Raw genomic sequence first — 15712 nt, 5'->3', positions numbered from 1 at the left:
TATTTTCCCCTAAGTTGTGAAATATATAAAAGTATAATTTCACTAACTGAGAGCTCATCATTCAGATGACAAGGTGCAATCAATAAATCATGCAGCACTTGTGGTTATTCTGCATGTCAACTCATATTTCCATGTCGCTGTCCCGACTGTTACTGAGTGTTTGTGTTGTTGTACCTTTCCACCTCCTCAGCGTTGATTTAGGAGTTATTATTCTGGGCTCATAGTAACTGTAAAAAAAGCAAGTTCCAAGTGTCTCTGCCAAAAGGAGGAAATGAAATGAGCAAGTCAACAGACAATTCCACTTGTCAAACACCACTTGCCTCCATCTATGACTTTGTTAAGGAAACCTGTGTTTGGGCAAGTTGCATGAAGTAAACAGATTGCCTTCTTAGTAGGATAACCTCAGTACCCAGTAAAGAATCTTGGTCCCAGCAGTTGTGGTCCTCAAATGAATGAAATGGAAAAACCAAGGCTACTTTTAAAACTTACAAATTGTAAGCTTCTGAATAATGCATTGCAACATCCAGACTGGCTATGTGGGGGGAGGGGGAAAAAAGTTTTTAATGGACAACCAGACGGATAAGGATGGTATTATAAGAAGAGTTTGACATACAAAAAAAAAAAAGTACTTGCACACTTTTGAGATTGACTGTCAAATCATTTCACATCTGTACCTAAAGCAAACAGACATAATGCTAACAGCTTGCTACAACTCAAAAATGCCACCCACTAATCAGTCCACCTGTGGAATTATCAGTCCATCTTGCAAGCCGCATACCCGACTGCCAAGAAGCTTGACAAGAAAATGTATATTAAAATGTTGAGTAAGACTGGAAATACAATGTGGTGTAGTATAAACAGAATGCACTTGGTGTGTGGAAAGTGAATATGCCTTTTAATTCAACTTCTGAGTACAGATGATGACCCAACACTGTTTGCTTCTGCCTTTGCCAATTGTGAATGACTAAGATGCTTCACTGACTAGAAGGCATACACACTTCCCCTGTGTGATGGCTTCTCACTCTGTTTTGTAAAATAATTACTTTTTGCATGCAGGGGTAATTAACAATTGCTGGAATATAAGCATTTGCAGGATCATCCTCAGCAAAAATGTACCAAGAAATAAATATTTTCTATGTAATGGATGCACCCTTCACTGTAGGACAAAAATGTTTTATTGAGTGTGTGCATTCCATGAGCATAATTCCTTGAGACTAAATTACACTGGTTACAGCACCAGATAGCCAGGTACTATTTAACATACTGGCAAAATAATCAGTTCACTCTTTTTATCCCCCCCAAAGCCCAAAAAGAATGTAAAACACCAAGACATTAGAGGAGCAAGTTTTCTGGGACTCTGAGATGGGAAAAGAAGGGATGGGGAATGTGCTGCGAAGGGTAATTATTATGTACAACACAGGATCAGACGGTTGTGCAGTCTGTGGTGTTGCAGGAGATACTGTGGAACGATTAGATTCTTTAGATACTATTCTCTATATGTTCCAACCTCCATTTCCACACTGTAGCCGTTTTCTGTATGTGTGAGTACGAAATGCTATTTTAACATCTGTTCTTTTAAGGCTATTTGCTCTGGGAAGGCAGTGTGTTTTGCCATAAATTTAGGTCATTAATTTGTATCTGTTCTTTGTTTATTTAAGAAACAGGACAAAAGGGCAGCTGCTGAAACATTTGGCTGTGCCGAGGGGTAGTGGGCTCAACATGCCTGGGTTCTGCACACGACCAGCTTGAGTTTGTATCTACAGCTACAGGACAGAACTTTATGGAAACACTTTGCCAAGCCATGTGGCGCTCTGCTCTCCTTTGCACCAGTACCCTTTTAATTATCTGATTCAGGGAGGAGGACGTTCTGGAAAAGTGTTGATGGCATAACAGAAACCTAGAAATCTGTATGCAAACAGGTTTTTAAAAAGTGAGTTTATAAGGCAATTATTTTTTACTGCATTGATTTAAGTGCTGCAATTGGCCAGCAAATCTAACACACTCCAAGTAAATATGACCAATATAATTAGGCATTTATAAACAGAAGCACAATAATACCTAGTAAATTGATTGTTAACAGCATTTAATGCTCTTAAATTGGCCACTAAGTGCAGAATAATTTCTAGGGTATTATTGATATTCTAAAGCATTACAGAGGTTTTATTTATTATCTTAAATGTAATGGTGTAAATTAGGTGTGTTTGAAAAGGTCATTTTTTTGCTGCATGATTCTCTGACTTCTAACCAATTTAATCAAACCTGATAGAAAATCACGAGTATTTCCAAATATGTTTGTTTCTCATACAACCACATATATTTTAAAATGTAGCACATTATTATCTCTGCGTGAAACCCAAGCCCCCAATTAAAGTTAAAAACAAATTACCTGATCCAGTAAACACTTAACTCACCATATAGTTCCTACTTATGGGGCAGAGTCTGACACATTTATTCCGACTGAGTAGTGTTTTGTTCCATAAGTGATACCATTGAAACCAAAGAGGCTATTTGTAGCGTAAGGTACTATTCAACATGATAACAAGTATCAGAATGTTTCTCTACAAGTCCCACTAGGTCTAGTCATACTCCCAATAGGGAGTAGGCAATGGGAATTTTGCAGTTGGTTTCAGTGGAAGCAGGGTTAGGCACATTGACTATAAAGGTTGTATCAGTGGTTCTCAGACCCATTACTAGGCATATTCCATGTATACTTTATAGTCACTAGTCTCTCTAGAAACAACGGTTTAAAGGTGGCTATTGACGGGTTAGATGGTGAAAAATATTTTGTAAGTGGTCTTCAGGATGCCACCTGAGTTTGACAAAGGGTTCCTCTGGCTTTTGCTGGGTCTTTTGAAGGTACACTAAATTTTAAAATTTCAGGGGATTAGCCATCCTTATGGGGGGGGGGGTGAATGATAGTTACTGAATCCAAGATCCTTAAAGGTAGTTAGGATCTAAACCCCATGGAAATCAATGGGAGTTAGGTACCTAAATACCACTGAAGATCTGGGCCCAAGTCATGAAATGCTGAAGAACGTGTCATTACAGAAAATCCTAGAGGAACTATATAATAGGTATGAAACAATTAAGGTTTTATAGAAATTGTTCTTAAAACTGATAGAATTTGTATTCTATCGAATACAGCCATTCAGCGGTGGCTCCAGGCACCAGTGCTCCAAGCGCGGGGGGCAGCCTGCCGGTCCCTGCGAGGGCAGCAGTCAGGCAGCCTTCAGCAGCATGCCTGCGGGAGGTCCACCGGTCCCTCGGATTTGGCAGCAATTCGGCGGTGGGTACGCTGAACCCGCGGGACCGGGGACCTCCTGCAGGCAGGCCGCCAAAGGCAGCCTGCCTGCCGTGCTTGGGGCGGCAAAAAAGCTAGAGCCGCCCCTGCAGCCATTGTATAGAATTTGTGTTCCTTCCTATTGATCATATAGAGAATGATGCCCCTCTGTTAATATTCTGTAAGTGGGTTTAAAAATTCTGCAGAATAGTTATTATTCTCCTCTTAAATTCTATAAGACTTTTCCAAAAGAATGTGACTGCTCCATCCTCAGAGGTATGAAATTCAGACCCCCAACCAAATTAATAACTCCTGGAAATGGGCTTGGCAAATACGTTGCAATTTATCAGGTCTGTAGATAATACACAGGACTCAGATACCAAAATAAGAACCTGACACACACAAACTAAATTTTAAAACAAAATAAAAAAAGGAAGAAAAAGAGAAATCCAGTGCTAATTGTAAGGTAATGTATTCTCTGTTATAAAGAATGCCCTGCTGATAAAATCCACTGATAATTCTGAATATATTAGACTATTTGAAAACATAAAATGTGAGAATAAGAATATTTATATATGTACTATAGCGATTACTGGTAGTGCTGTATATATTTAAGGTTACCCTGACATTTCATATTACAAGACCCTGTTTTCAGCAAAAAAAAGTTCAGCTATTTCAGAGAATGAAATTGGGGAAAAATACTTTGTTTTGCCGATGTTAAAAAACTCTGACAACCACTTTGTTAAGCACCAGGGGTGGCTCTATGTTTTTTGCTGCCCCAAACACGGCAGTCAGGTGACTTTTGGTGGCGCACCTGCGGGCAGTCCGCTGGTCATGCAGATTCTGCAGCATGCCTGCGGGAGGTCCGCTGGTGCTGCGCCTTCGGCGTCCCCACCGCCGAAACCGCGGCACCAGTGGACCTCCCGCAGGCACGCCGCCGAAGGCAGCCTGACTGCCATCCTCACAGCGACTGGCAGGCCGCCCCCCCGTGGCTTGCCGCCCCAGGCATGCGCTTGCTGCGCTGGTACCTGGAGCCGCCCCTGTTAAGCGCTGGTGCCTCTGTTCTTTGGAGTAGGGACTTGAAATTTGGTAAGGGAAACCCTGGTGTTGGGGATGTAACTTTGACTGTTCCTGTGCAAAAGTACCCAAATTTGGCCAAGTTACAAGTCTTTGAAAAATCTGTTTGTACATGCTCAATAAAGATTTGTTAGAGTTGGTCAGCTAAATTCTCTCAAGATTACATCTTTACTGAGTTTGTTTTAGCTCTGGGCTGTAGGGGCTGGCCAAGACTTTCTCTGCAACTGCTGCTGCAGGCCTCTAGAACATAAAAGAAGAAGCCTATGTCTCCAGTACTCTGTGCCCCCCTGCAGGGCCCAGGCAGTGAGGAGGAGGAGGAACAGGCTGATTCAAATGCATACGTAACAAGAAGTCCTGAGGGAGAGGGCAGTGGAGAGAGTTTACTGGGACAAGGAGAATGGGGGCAACTGCAAATGGAAATGGGAGGGCAGAACTGGGAGGTTGTGGGGTGGGGGAGAGTGGGACTGGCAAGCTGATGGAACTGTAACAAGGTGCCAGGGGGTGGGATGGAAGAGAAACGGCTGAGATGGGGGACAGGCTGAAAGGGATGGGGCAAAAGGGGTCAGATGCCACTTGAGCACAATAGGGGAAGAAGAGTCTTTGCCCACTAGAGAACATTCCCCTTCAGAGCCTGGAATGCAACCCAAGATTCCTGAGTCTCATCATGCCTCTTCTGTCAGCAAATATCTGTGTATCTCTCATCCCTCTCTATTACTGGTCCATACAGAGGATGACAGCCTACTACTTCAATCAGGTACTCTGTTAGCTCAAGTGGCAGAAGTCTTTGCAGTGCAGCTAAAGGTTCCAACCATAGTGATGACAAATGTGGATATCTGAATAGTGTCAGATAATGGAATTTAGGGGGGGAGGGGCGCGGGAGGGTTGCGTTTTTAAAGTCTATGAAACTACATATAGAAACAGTGTAAAAAGAAAATTGAGTGCAAAGTCAAGCACTCAAAAATTAGGACATGCGAGATTTAAGATTACCTGTACAACCTTAATTTGTCCCCCTTGTGCATATGCATTATGATAGTCTTTAATTGCGTGATCATATACTATTTTTTCACAGGAACCTTGCCTCATTCGGTGCACAGGATCTGGTCTGGAGATGAATCTGGGTTATGTAATGAAGAGGACTGTCTGTAGGACTTCCCCTGCCTCATTTGTTGCAGAAGTGTGAAGGCATGCAGTGAATGAAGTAGAAGATTTCAGGAAGAGATAGTATGGTCTCATGGTTATAGCAATCAGATGCTGTCCTGGAGAACTGAATTCTGTCATTGTCTCTGCCACAGAGTTCCTGTGTGATGCTGGGCAAGTCACTTAAACAGTAGAGACAGCTGTTTTATCATGACTCTAATGATTTTGGGTTTTTTTTTTATGAGAACACAATGAAAGGGGCCAACTCACAATTTTTCCCTTATTCAAAGTAGCCACCATTTCCCATTACTGTCATCCATAGAGAGGATGATAGCCTACTACTGTCATGGGGGCTGAAGCCAGTAAAATGACTGCCATTTCTCTACTCTCTGCATGTGGAAGTGAGGCTGCCCTTAATAAAGTTGGGTGCCACCTTCCAGTGTTTTCAGTGAGATTGAAACGACTCCCAGAGGCAGGCAAAATAGCTGCCACTCTATGGTTTTGGGGGGCTGGCCAGTGCACAGGGCCTGTGAGGAGCAGCAGGCTGTGAAAGATGGATTGGGAGACTGAGGCGGAGCAAGAGGCAGATTTAGGGGTTGTAGAGAAATGGGGGGCAGGAAGGAAGGGTGAGAAGGGAAAGAGGGGAGTGGGGGTTCAGATCACAAACAGCAGGGGAGGGGTGGGATGTGAAGGGGGCTCTGGAGCAGGGCGAGGTAGGACAGGGGTGAGGAGTAGAGTGGAGGAGGGAGCCCAAACCAGTGGGAGGCAGGTGCGGAGTTGTGGGAGGGAGTCCTGCCCAGGAGAAAGTGGCAGGAAGGAAAGTTTTGCTTCTTGCAAAAGGCTAAACCAAACCCCTATTATTTTCATGGTGCTATTATTGCTTATATGAATGATTGATATAATCTTAAAGTTCTTTAGTATATAAAACGGCAACTCATCAACCCTAAAACATAAGTTCTGTGTAGGAGTCTGAATCATAATGCATTAATTAGGCCAGTGGTTCTGAAGCTATTTATCATCCAGCCTTTCTTTTATCAAAGGAAATAAACAAGGATGGGAGAGAGAGTCAAGACAGTAATGTGATGGCAGTGGCCCTATTTTAGCGATGAGGAGAGCTCTCCATATGGTAGCCAGGGAGACATGTACATTTCCGTGTGCATTAAATGTTGACTTTGTGACCTAACGTGTTCGTTTTCTCTCACTCTCACATGGGCAGAGAGAGGGTAGTTAAAAGACAGATTAAAAAACCATCAAATCATGTTTTTTAAATGATTTTTGGTGGCTTGACTCATAATTTTTGGTCTCTTGAGGCTGGCAATACTGCTTAAACAGAATTTTCACAGGCGGCCATTAATTGTCTTCCTCATTTTCTGGGTTCCCAACTTGAGACCTTGGGGTCTGATTTGCAGACATGCTGAGCACTCACAGCTGCAACTGAAGTCAAAGGAAGCTGTGCTTTGAACATAAAAAATGATATGTAATGGTAAGCACTCTGAAAAAATCAGGCTCTAGGTGTCTGAAATTGGGCACCCAAAAATACTGTGCCTCTGTTCCCCATCTGTAATATGTGGATAATACTACTTCCTTACTTCAGTGGGATGTTGTAAAGTTAAATCAATTAATGTGTGTGAAGCACTCAGACACTATAGTGATAAGTGCCATAGAAAAGCCAATGAAGAAATTAATATTTCTGTCTCCAGAGCAAGGTTTGAATACTGTGCCACATGTTCAGGAATAGAGATAAAACAAAATGTTGAAGAGTTGCTTACTCAGTGACCACTGGCCATCCTGTGCACTGAATGAGGCAGGGGTCCTGTGAAAAAAATATGTAATATGTGATGAAATTTAATGTGGATAAATGAAAAGTAATGCATATTGGAAAACCTAATCCTAACTATACATATACAATGATGGGAGTCTAAATTAGCTGTTATCACTCAAGAAAGAGATCTTGAAGTCATTGTGGGTAGTTCTCTGAAATCATCCACTCAGTGTGCAGCTGCAGTCAAAAAAGCGAACAGAACATTGGGAATCATCAAGAAAGGAATAGATAAGAAGACAGAAAATATCATATTGCCTCTATATAAATCCATGGTACGCCCACACCTTGAATACTGCATGCAGATGTGGTCGCCCCATCTCAAAAAAGATATATTGGAATTGGAAAAGGTTCAGAAAAGGGCAACAAAATGATTAGGGGTATAGAACGACTTCCGTATGAGGAGAGATTAATAAGACTGGGACTTTTCAGCTTGGAAAAGAGGTGACTAAGGTGGGATATGATAGCAGTCTATAAAATCATGAGTGGTATAGAGAAAGTAAATAAGGAAATGTTATTTACTCCTTCTCATAACACACGTCTACCCCGATATAACGCAACCCGATATAACACGAATTAGGATATAACGCGGTAAAGCAGTGCTCCAGGGGGGCGGGGCTGCACACTCCGATGGATCAAAGCAAGTTCGATATAACATGTTTTCACCTATAATGTGGTAAGATTTTTTTGGCTCCCGAGGACAGCGTTATATCGAGGTAGAGGTGTACAAGAACCAAGGGGCCACCAAATGAAATTAATAGGTAGCGGATTTGAAACAAACACAAGAAAGTATTTTTTCATGCAATGCACTGTCAACCTCTGGAACACCTTGCCAGAGGGTGTTGTGAAGGCCAATACTATAACGGGGTTGAAAAGGGAGCTAGATAGATTCATGGAAGATGGGTCCATCAATGGCTATTAGCCAGGATGGGCAGGAGCGGTGTCCCTAGCCTCTGTTTGCCAGAAGCTGGGATTGGGTGACAGGCCATGGATCACTTGATGACCTGTCTGTTCATTCCCTTTGGGGCACCTGCCATTGGCCACTGTTAGAGGACAGGATACTGGGCTTGATGGACCTTTGGTCTGACCCAGTATGCTGTTCTTATGATCATCATACTAAGACTGTATCATGATGCATATGCACAAGGGTGCTGAATTAAGGTTGTGCAAGCAACCTTAATTCTGGAATTTCCTAACTTTTGAATGCTTGACTTTGCAAGCTTAATATTCTTTCAGTGTAGTTTCTTGTGTGTGGTTATATATATATATATATATATATATATATATATATATATATATATATATATATATATATATATATATATATATATACAGAGAGAGAGAGAGAGAGAGAATTTTGAATTTTTTCCTAAACCATAATTGCCAATACAAGAGAGAAGCTGAATCTTGTACACTATTAAAAAGAAATGATTTAGCAACCTAGCTGTATTAAGTGTTTTCCTGAGCCCAGTGGAGTGGGGGCCCCCAGCTGTGTTTGTTGCTGTGGACAATAGAGCGAATATACCTGCAAGAACCTGTCCCCCTCACCTCATCCCTAAGACGAATGGTAAAGAGAAAATGGAAAGAAAGGGGGGGGAAAAAAGAATGTAAACACTGAAAGTCAGAACAGTAAGTACTCATCTAGCAGTAATGTAAGATTAAAGCACAAAATATTCAATGAACCTCTGATTATGAGCATCTGCAAGGGGAGAAGGTCAAAGAAAGAATCATTTGATAGGTCTTCAAATTCTGCAGAAAAAAACAGTCTAGGTGTTGCAAAGATTGTCTTCCACAGTTACTCCTCAACACTCACAGATGCTGGTGGCCCTTTAATGTGAAAACATAGATTCCCCACTAGATCTTGGGCAGACCAGTTATATGAAAATGTGCATAATAAGTGGCACAAAGTCACCAGAACACTGTGAAAAGGATAAAATTAGCTTTGTACTCGTCTCACTTTGGATAGCTCTTGCTGAACATATGTTGAGAACTGAAGATCAGCATTTGAAGGTAAATAAGAGCAAAACTTCCTAAGTTCTGCAGATGCATTTTTTGCCTGTTCAGGTGATTTGATGAAACAGAGCAAGAGACACAGTCAGAAAGAGAAAAATGCATGAAAAGGCCAGGAAGACCCATTAAAAAATAGGCAGCTATTTGTAATTAAGGCCTGTCAGAATTGTGTATTATTTGGGGAGAGGAGGTAGCAGAAAATGTAGTGGTATTTTCTTACATGATTTTTCCATGCAAAAATTACACTATGTGTTTAAAAACAGTACAACATATTGAAATTTCAGCTATTCTGCCTTTATGACTTAAAGGCTAAATCCTGCAGATTTTGCTCATTCCTTACTCAGGTAGTGTTGCTATGATCTTGTGGATGGAAGGAGGTCTCTTAAAAATCAGTTAAATGCTTTACAGATTAGAACCAGGACTTTGAAGTGGATCCAGAATCCAATGGAAAATGAATGGGGTGCATGGAGTACTCGGTTTATGTGCTTGTCTTGTTCAAGAGATGGGCTGCTGTGTTGTGTAATAGTCAGAGCTGCTTTGTGGCTTTCACAGTCAGCCCCAGGTAGAATGAGGAACAAGACATGACCTACGCATGGATCACAGTGGCTAGTTCCTCACTCACCAGCAATGTGTGCAATTTTAGGCTTGCTGAAGATGGGGCCAAAAGGCAGTTCACTCTCCTAGCTTAGTATTTGTTTATTTATCACATAGAAGATGGCAAAGAGATCTGCTGGTTAGAGCAGGAGACCTGGCTTCTATTCCTGACTCTGCTGCCTACTCACTGGACAAGTCACTATAAGCACTTTGTGCCTGAGTTTCTCCCTCTGCAAATAGGTATAAGCACTTTGAGACTTCCAGATGAAAGTGCTAAAGCGGCGTAAGGCATTGCTATTTATTTCTTGTAACATACATCCTGGCCTGTGTCATTATAGCACTGGGGGGAAAGACCAAAGTAATATTTATATTCCAATTCTAGTTGCACTTTAGTGACTCCCTTGAAAAGATTTCCTTCAGTTTAAACCTCACTATCCCTTCTCAATCACTGAGATAGATTCAAGTGTCTGGAAAGGTTACTTATTATTTGTCATTATGTGTACTCAAAATTCAATGTTTCTTTGGCTAGAAAGCTTAAAACTGTCTAGTTTGATACATTTTTAAAGGTAGAAAGGTTATTTAATAGTAATATAAACTGATTTTAATAAACTCTTTGTGTAATCCAGATTGTAAAGCCACTTCTGAAGGGGTGAGATGTTTGGAAAAATATACCATCTGTTTTCTTTTCTGTTAGTGTTCTGAGTTACAGCCAACAACCTCAGGAGATTATGCTGTATTGGATATTTTATTACTATTGTTGTTTAATCAATTTTATTTGTTTGCATGTGATTATATAGACTATGATCCTTTACTCCTTGTATACACACAAGGGCCACTGAAGCCAATGGGAATTCAGGCTGTGTTGGGAATATGAACTTGGGCTGCTAGTTAGTTTATTTTTTAAACTAGTATATTTTTTTCACCATCAAAAGTTCACAACAGGGAAGAAGGAGTGTCAGGTTTCAGTCTCATATGTTCTGTAATTCCGCATTCTGTAGCAATGCCCACGATGCTGGAATAATTTGAAACAAAATGACAATCTTTCCAAGTTTTGTAGAATAAATGCTTAGAATTGATAAGAGTTTTGAAATGCAAATGTCAAAATTCTTTAGAACAGCATGTGATTAATTCTGAAAGCACTGAAAATGTTTGGTGGTGTATATAATTAGAGATGGGGACAGAGATAAAATATCCACAGGTACCAAAGTTAGTTGAGATTCTGGAACCTCAATCTGCAAAACTCGTATTTAAAATGAGCAGAATGAATCATCTAAGAGATTTCTCATCTTGTCATTTAACCAGGGTCCCAGCATTGATTCTCCCCTACAATATTCACCATGTTCATAATCATCTCAGGTAAGGCCCTGATCCTGCAATGAGCTTTGCATGGGCTGAAACCTGTACCTGTGTGGAACCCCACTGAAATGAATGGGATTTAGTACAGGCACAGGGGGCTGTCTGCATGGAACTCATTGCAGGATCAGGGCCTTACTGTCTAAATTGCAGTTAGCATTCTGACACTACTACATGGATTGTCACATTCACAATTTTAATATACAGTGTAGAGACCCATTCCTGCGGCTCTTATTATCGTAGTAACTCCATTTAAGTCCATGTGACTCCTCCCATATGTATGGACTGTAGACAGGGACTGTACCAAACCCACCTGAAAACAGGTGTTCTGTTTTCATCTCTCACAATGCAATGTTTATTGCTGACTAATATATTCCACTAAAGTTCAATTTTATGTTTGATGGACTTATGAGTATCTTCGGGGCAAGGAGACCGCTTGATGTGATCTCTAGAGGCCATGCTATTGTGCTGGGAAGGCATGAGTTTCAGTCCCAACCTTTATCTATCATTGCTCACTAAGCTTACGGAGACCAGAAATCCTGTGACTTGCAGCTCTCTTGTGGATGGCTACCCAAGGTGAACTTTTTGTGTCACTCAGGAATGATACCCACTGTCTTATCAAGCAGTATATTTAAGGCCAGTATATAAAGAAAGAAAGCCTTCATGAGGATGCAGATTTGGCCCAGATTCCTTGCTGCCCAATACCTGAACCAATTTAATCCATAACAACTAGAAGGCCATTGTCTGGCAATGGTGGGGGCTGCCCAGAAAGTTTAGTGCTGGATTGGTGCAGTGTTAAAGGGAGTGGCCAGAAACAGAGTAAAAAAAACAACAACAAGGGATCACAAGAGGTTCACCATATATGTAGCCATATGTTATTGTTATTGACTCCTATGGGGCTCTATATGGGTGCTTCTGGTTTTAACAAAATATTCCAATAGACCTAGGGTGACCAGACAGCAAATGTGAAAAATCGGGACTGGGGGGGGGGTAATAGGAGCCTATATAAGAAAAAGAACCAAAAATCGGGACTGTCCCTATAAAATCGGGACATCTGGTCACCCTAAATAGATCTCTCTACAGCAGCATCTATTCTAAAGAGAATCAATGCTTTCTCTGTAAAGTGATTTGAATAAAAAATGCTATATAAGTGCTAATTTAATATTATTAGCTACAAAAATAGCTTAAATGAATTCTGTTGTAGGCTGAAATGCTTATTCAAAGACTTTTGTGATTCTGCCATATTCTGCAGTAGGGTATAAGGAGACTCATAACTTGATTTAAAAACAAATATTTTTTAAACAGAAACTCCTGATTTAAAAAAAAATCATTTAAAATATGTTTTATAAGGATTGTTCTGCTCTCATGTTGTTTATATGGGTATTTTCAGCGGTGGAGGAACTGACCATCTGATTATACAGGGTAACAGTGAAAATGACACATATTGCTGTCAAATGCACAAAATAAGAAAACTGAACAAATAAAGGGAAATACTTTGCTTTTGCTAGCAAAATTAGATGGAGTCATCTTAATTATTACTTGTAACTACAAAAGTACTCATTTTCAAGTTCATGATGGCCCTTTAATTCTAGATTTGCATGTTTCTTGTTCTACAAAAGGGGACAGAATTTGTCCAAAAAAGGTGCTGTTAGCACAACACACTACTTATTTCTATTCTATCATCTGCAAATATCACTTCAGTAAAGACATTTTCAGGAGCATAAGTTATTCCTGATCTTAATTAAATTGAAGATAATTTAAATTAATATAAAAGATCCTTTGGGGGGCTGTATATTATAATTTCAATTACACAATGAATATTTGATATCTATATTTGGCATATAATGAGGATTAAAATGATATTCCCCAAACAGAGGTTTAATAACAATATAAACTACCGAGGACTTCATTAAAGGGACTAAGGGACTAGAAATGAGATTTAAAGGTGGCCAAGGGGAAAATTTGAAACTTCCCAAACCCTTTTTAATACAAATAGCCACATTTAAAAAAAATAAAGATGAATTGATCTAGGACTGACTCAAACTGCTTTAAAAAAAACCCCTGCCTCTGAAATTGAGTTGTTCCTGAATTAAATCCTTGTATGTAAATACCATATCACCTCACAAAGATTAGTATGTTCAAAATCAAGTTCCAGATCTGATTTCTGCAGCTCAGTCCAACTGTGCATTGAAATATTTCAATGAGCTCTTTGGCCTAGGGCTACACAGCACAAATCAGGATGTGTGTTTGTGAGGGCTACCATCTTTGCCAATATCCAGGATTGAACTGGGGACCTTCAGAACTGTACTCATAAATCACAAAGCTCAAGTTGAGAGCTATAATGGACGCATGGTTTCTGTGGCTCAGGCACAGAATAGACCATGTACTATGCACTGACTTGTGGTTTATATGCTCGCCTGCTCCTGTGCCAGGCCAGAGCCAGGTGTAAATTAGATCAGCCTACATTAAGCCTTCAGCCAATAGTCCCACAGGGATATTTAGCATCTAAGGATTGGTTGGGCACAGGAAAGTCCCGGTCATGGCCTCTACACCTCTTGAATTTCCTTATGTATATCAAAACCTTACTACTTCACAGAAAGTAAATAATGTTCCTTAGGTTAAAAAAGTACCACATCTATTTTGTTTAAACCACACATACCATAATCCACATAAACGCCATGAAAAAACTGGGCCTCATTAGTCATAACACTCAGCTCAATACCTCAGTATTTTTCAGGAGAACCTAATCTTCTCTTCCAGTGTGTCAATAAAGATACAGAAGGACAAAGATTTTTTTTAAATGTGTGCCTGACATTAGGCTCCTAGGTCCATTCTTAACATTGGGCATCCATTTTTGAAATTCTTGGTCAAGACTGACAGGATATTTACCTATTTCAAAGGAGAAAAATGTTCACTGGCAAACTAAGGACTTAGTCCTGTGACAGGATCTATACCGGTGGATCCATACATCCTCTCGAAGTACCAGTGAAGTCAAGGGGATTCTGTGCAGGCATAACTCTCCCCCTGCACGGACCCCTTTCCAGGCTTAGCACTTAAATATGTAAAGTTTTGCCCTATTGTAAAGAATTATTCCCAAATCCAAATTTATTCAAGGCAGCTGGTATATTGCTCCACAGAAGTTTGGGAAGAAGGTTCACTTGACTAAGAGGCTATATATCTTTGTGTGTGTTCATGTACGTACTTTTAAACAATCATTTGTTTGGCACTTTGGAGAATGTCAGCATTTGAGGATAGAATATAGTGTTAAAAGTCCAATAGAAATTGGCTATGTACCTGTTAAGTGCAGTGTAGTGGCTTTGTTGCAGTTCAGAGTTCTAATTGTCTTCTGTCTTTCTTTTACTTCTTCCTCTCTGATACATGGGTGCAGATTATGATGATGAATATATGTAAAATTATTTGCAAACATTCATTTTTGTCCTGGTTTTCCAATGTACTAACTTGGCATAAATATTGGCAGAAGTTTCATTAATCCTCCATCCTGAATCCTAATCTCTGTAATGTGTCGTCAGGTCTGTTCTTTAATTTCAAGATGGAGTGTAATTCATTTCCTTATTATTTTTTCCTTCTTCCCTTTTTGCAAATGTTGGCCTTAAAATGAGCATTGCCCCTGCTCTATTAACTTGTCTGCTGAATCTGTGTTACATCCTAAACTGGGAGAGAATCTATGAAGTAGCAGGAGTTTTGGACGTGAAGTGATATCTTTGCAGGTCCTTAATTCACCCTTCCAAATATCATAATTGCCAACAGAGGTCTTTTTTCCTTCTCATAATGTACAAAATGATCTGCCCTTTTATGATTGCCTTGAGAATATCCCACAAAGCTGACGGTGAGGGAGCAGATGCCTCATTCAATTCCAAATAGAAGGAAATCTGTTGTCTCAAATAATCCCTAAATTCAGACACTTTCAGCCAGCTATTATCAAGAGACAACATTTTAAGAGCAGATGTGTTATTAAGGCTGAGAAATGTTATGAGGACTTTGTGATCTGATAAATGAATTCAGTCTATCCAGCATTCCAACATTTGATCTTTTAATAAACCAAAAAACACAATATAATCTGTTTGGGGTGTGGGGGAGAGATGAAAATGCTCCATTAGAAATAGACCTGGAATGTCAGATCATCCTTAAAACTTTTTGGAAAACACAGTCGTGATTTTGGGCCACACATTCTCCAATATAGTAACAATTTCTCCCATGTGTCATCAGATCTCTTCCTTTCATATTAATCTTGCATTTATGTCGTGTGGAAGTGTCATGTGCCTGTCACTAGTGAACTGGTTAATTTAGAAACAGCAGCATTTATCAGCTTTTAGCAGCTATTAAAATTGCGAGCCTGGTTCTGACCTCACAGTTGTGTAATTATTGACTACAGTAAAGATACTCCTGTTTTATGTGATTGTGTAGAGCCAAAGGAATCAATG

Source organism: Malaclemys terrapin, chromosome 3 (assembly GCF_027887155.1).
Source record: "Malaclemys terrapin pileata isolate rMalTer1 chromosome 3, rMalTer1.hap1, whole genome shotgun sequence".
Taxonomy (NCBI): domain Eukaryota; kingdom Metazoa; phylum Chordata; order Testudines; family Emydidae; genus Malaclemys; species Malaclemys terrapin.
Note: the sequence above shows the minus strand (reverse complement) of the source record.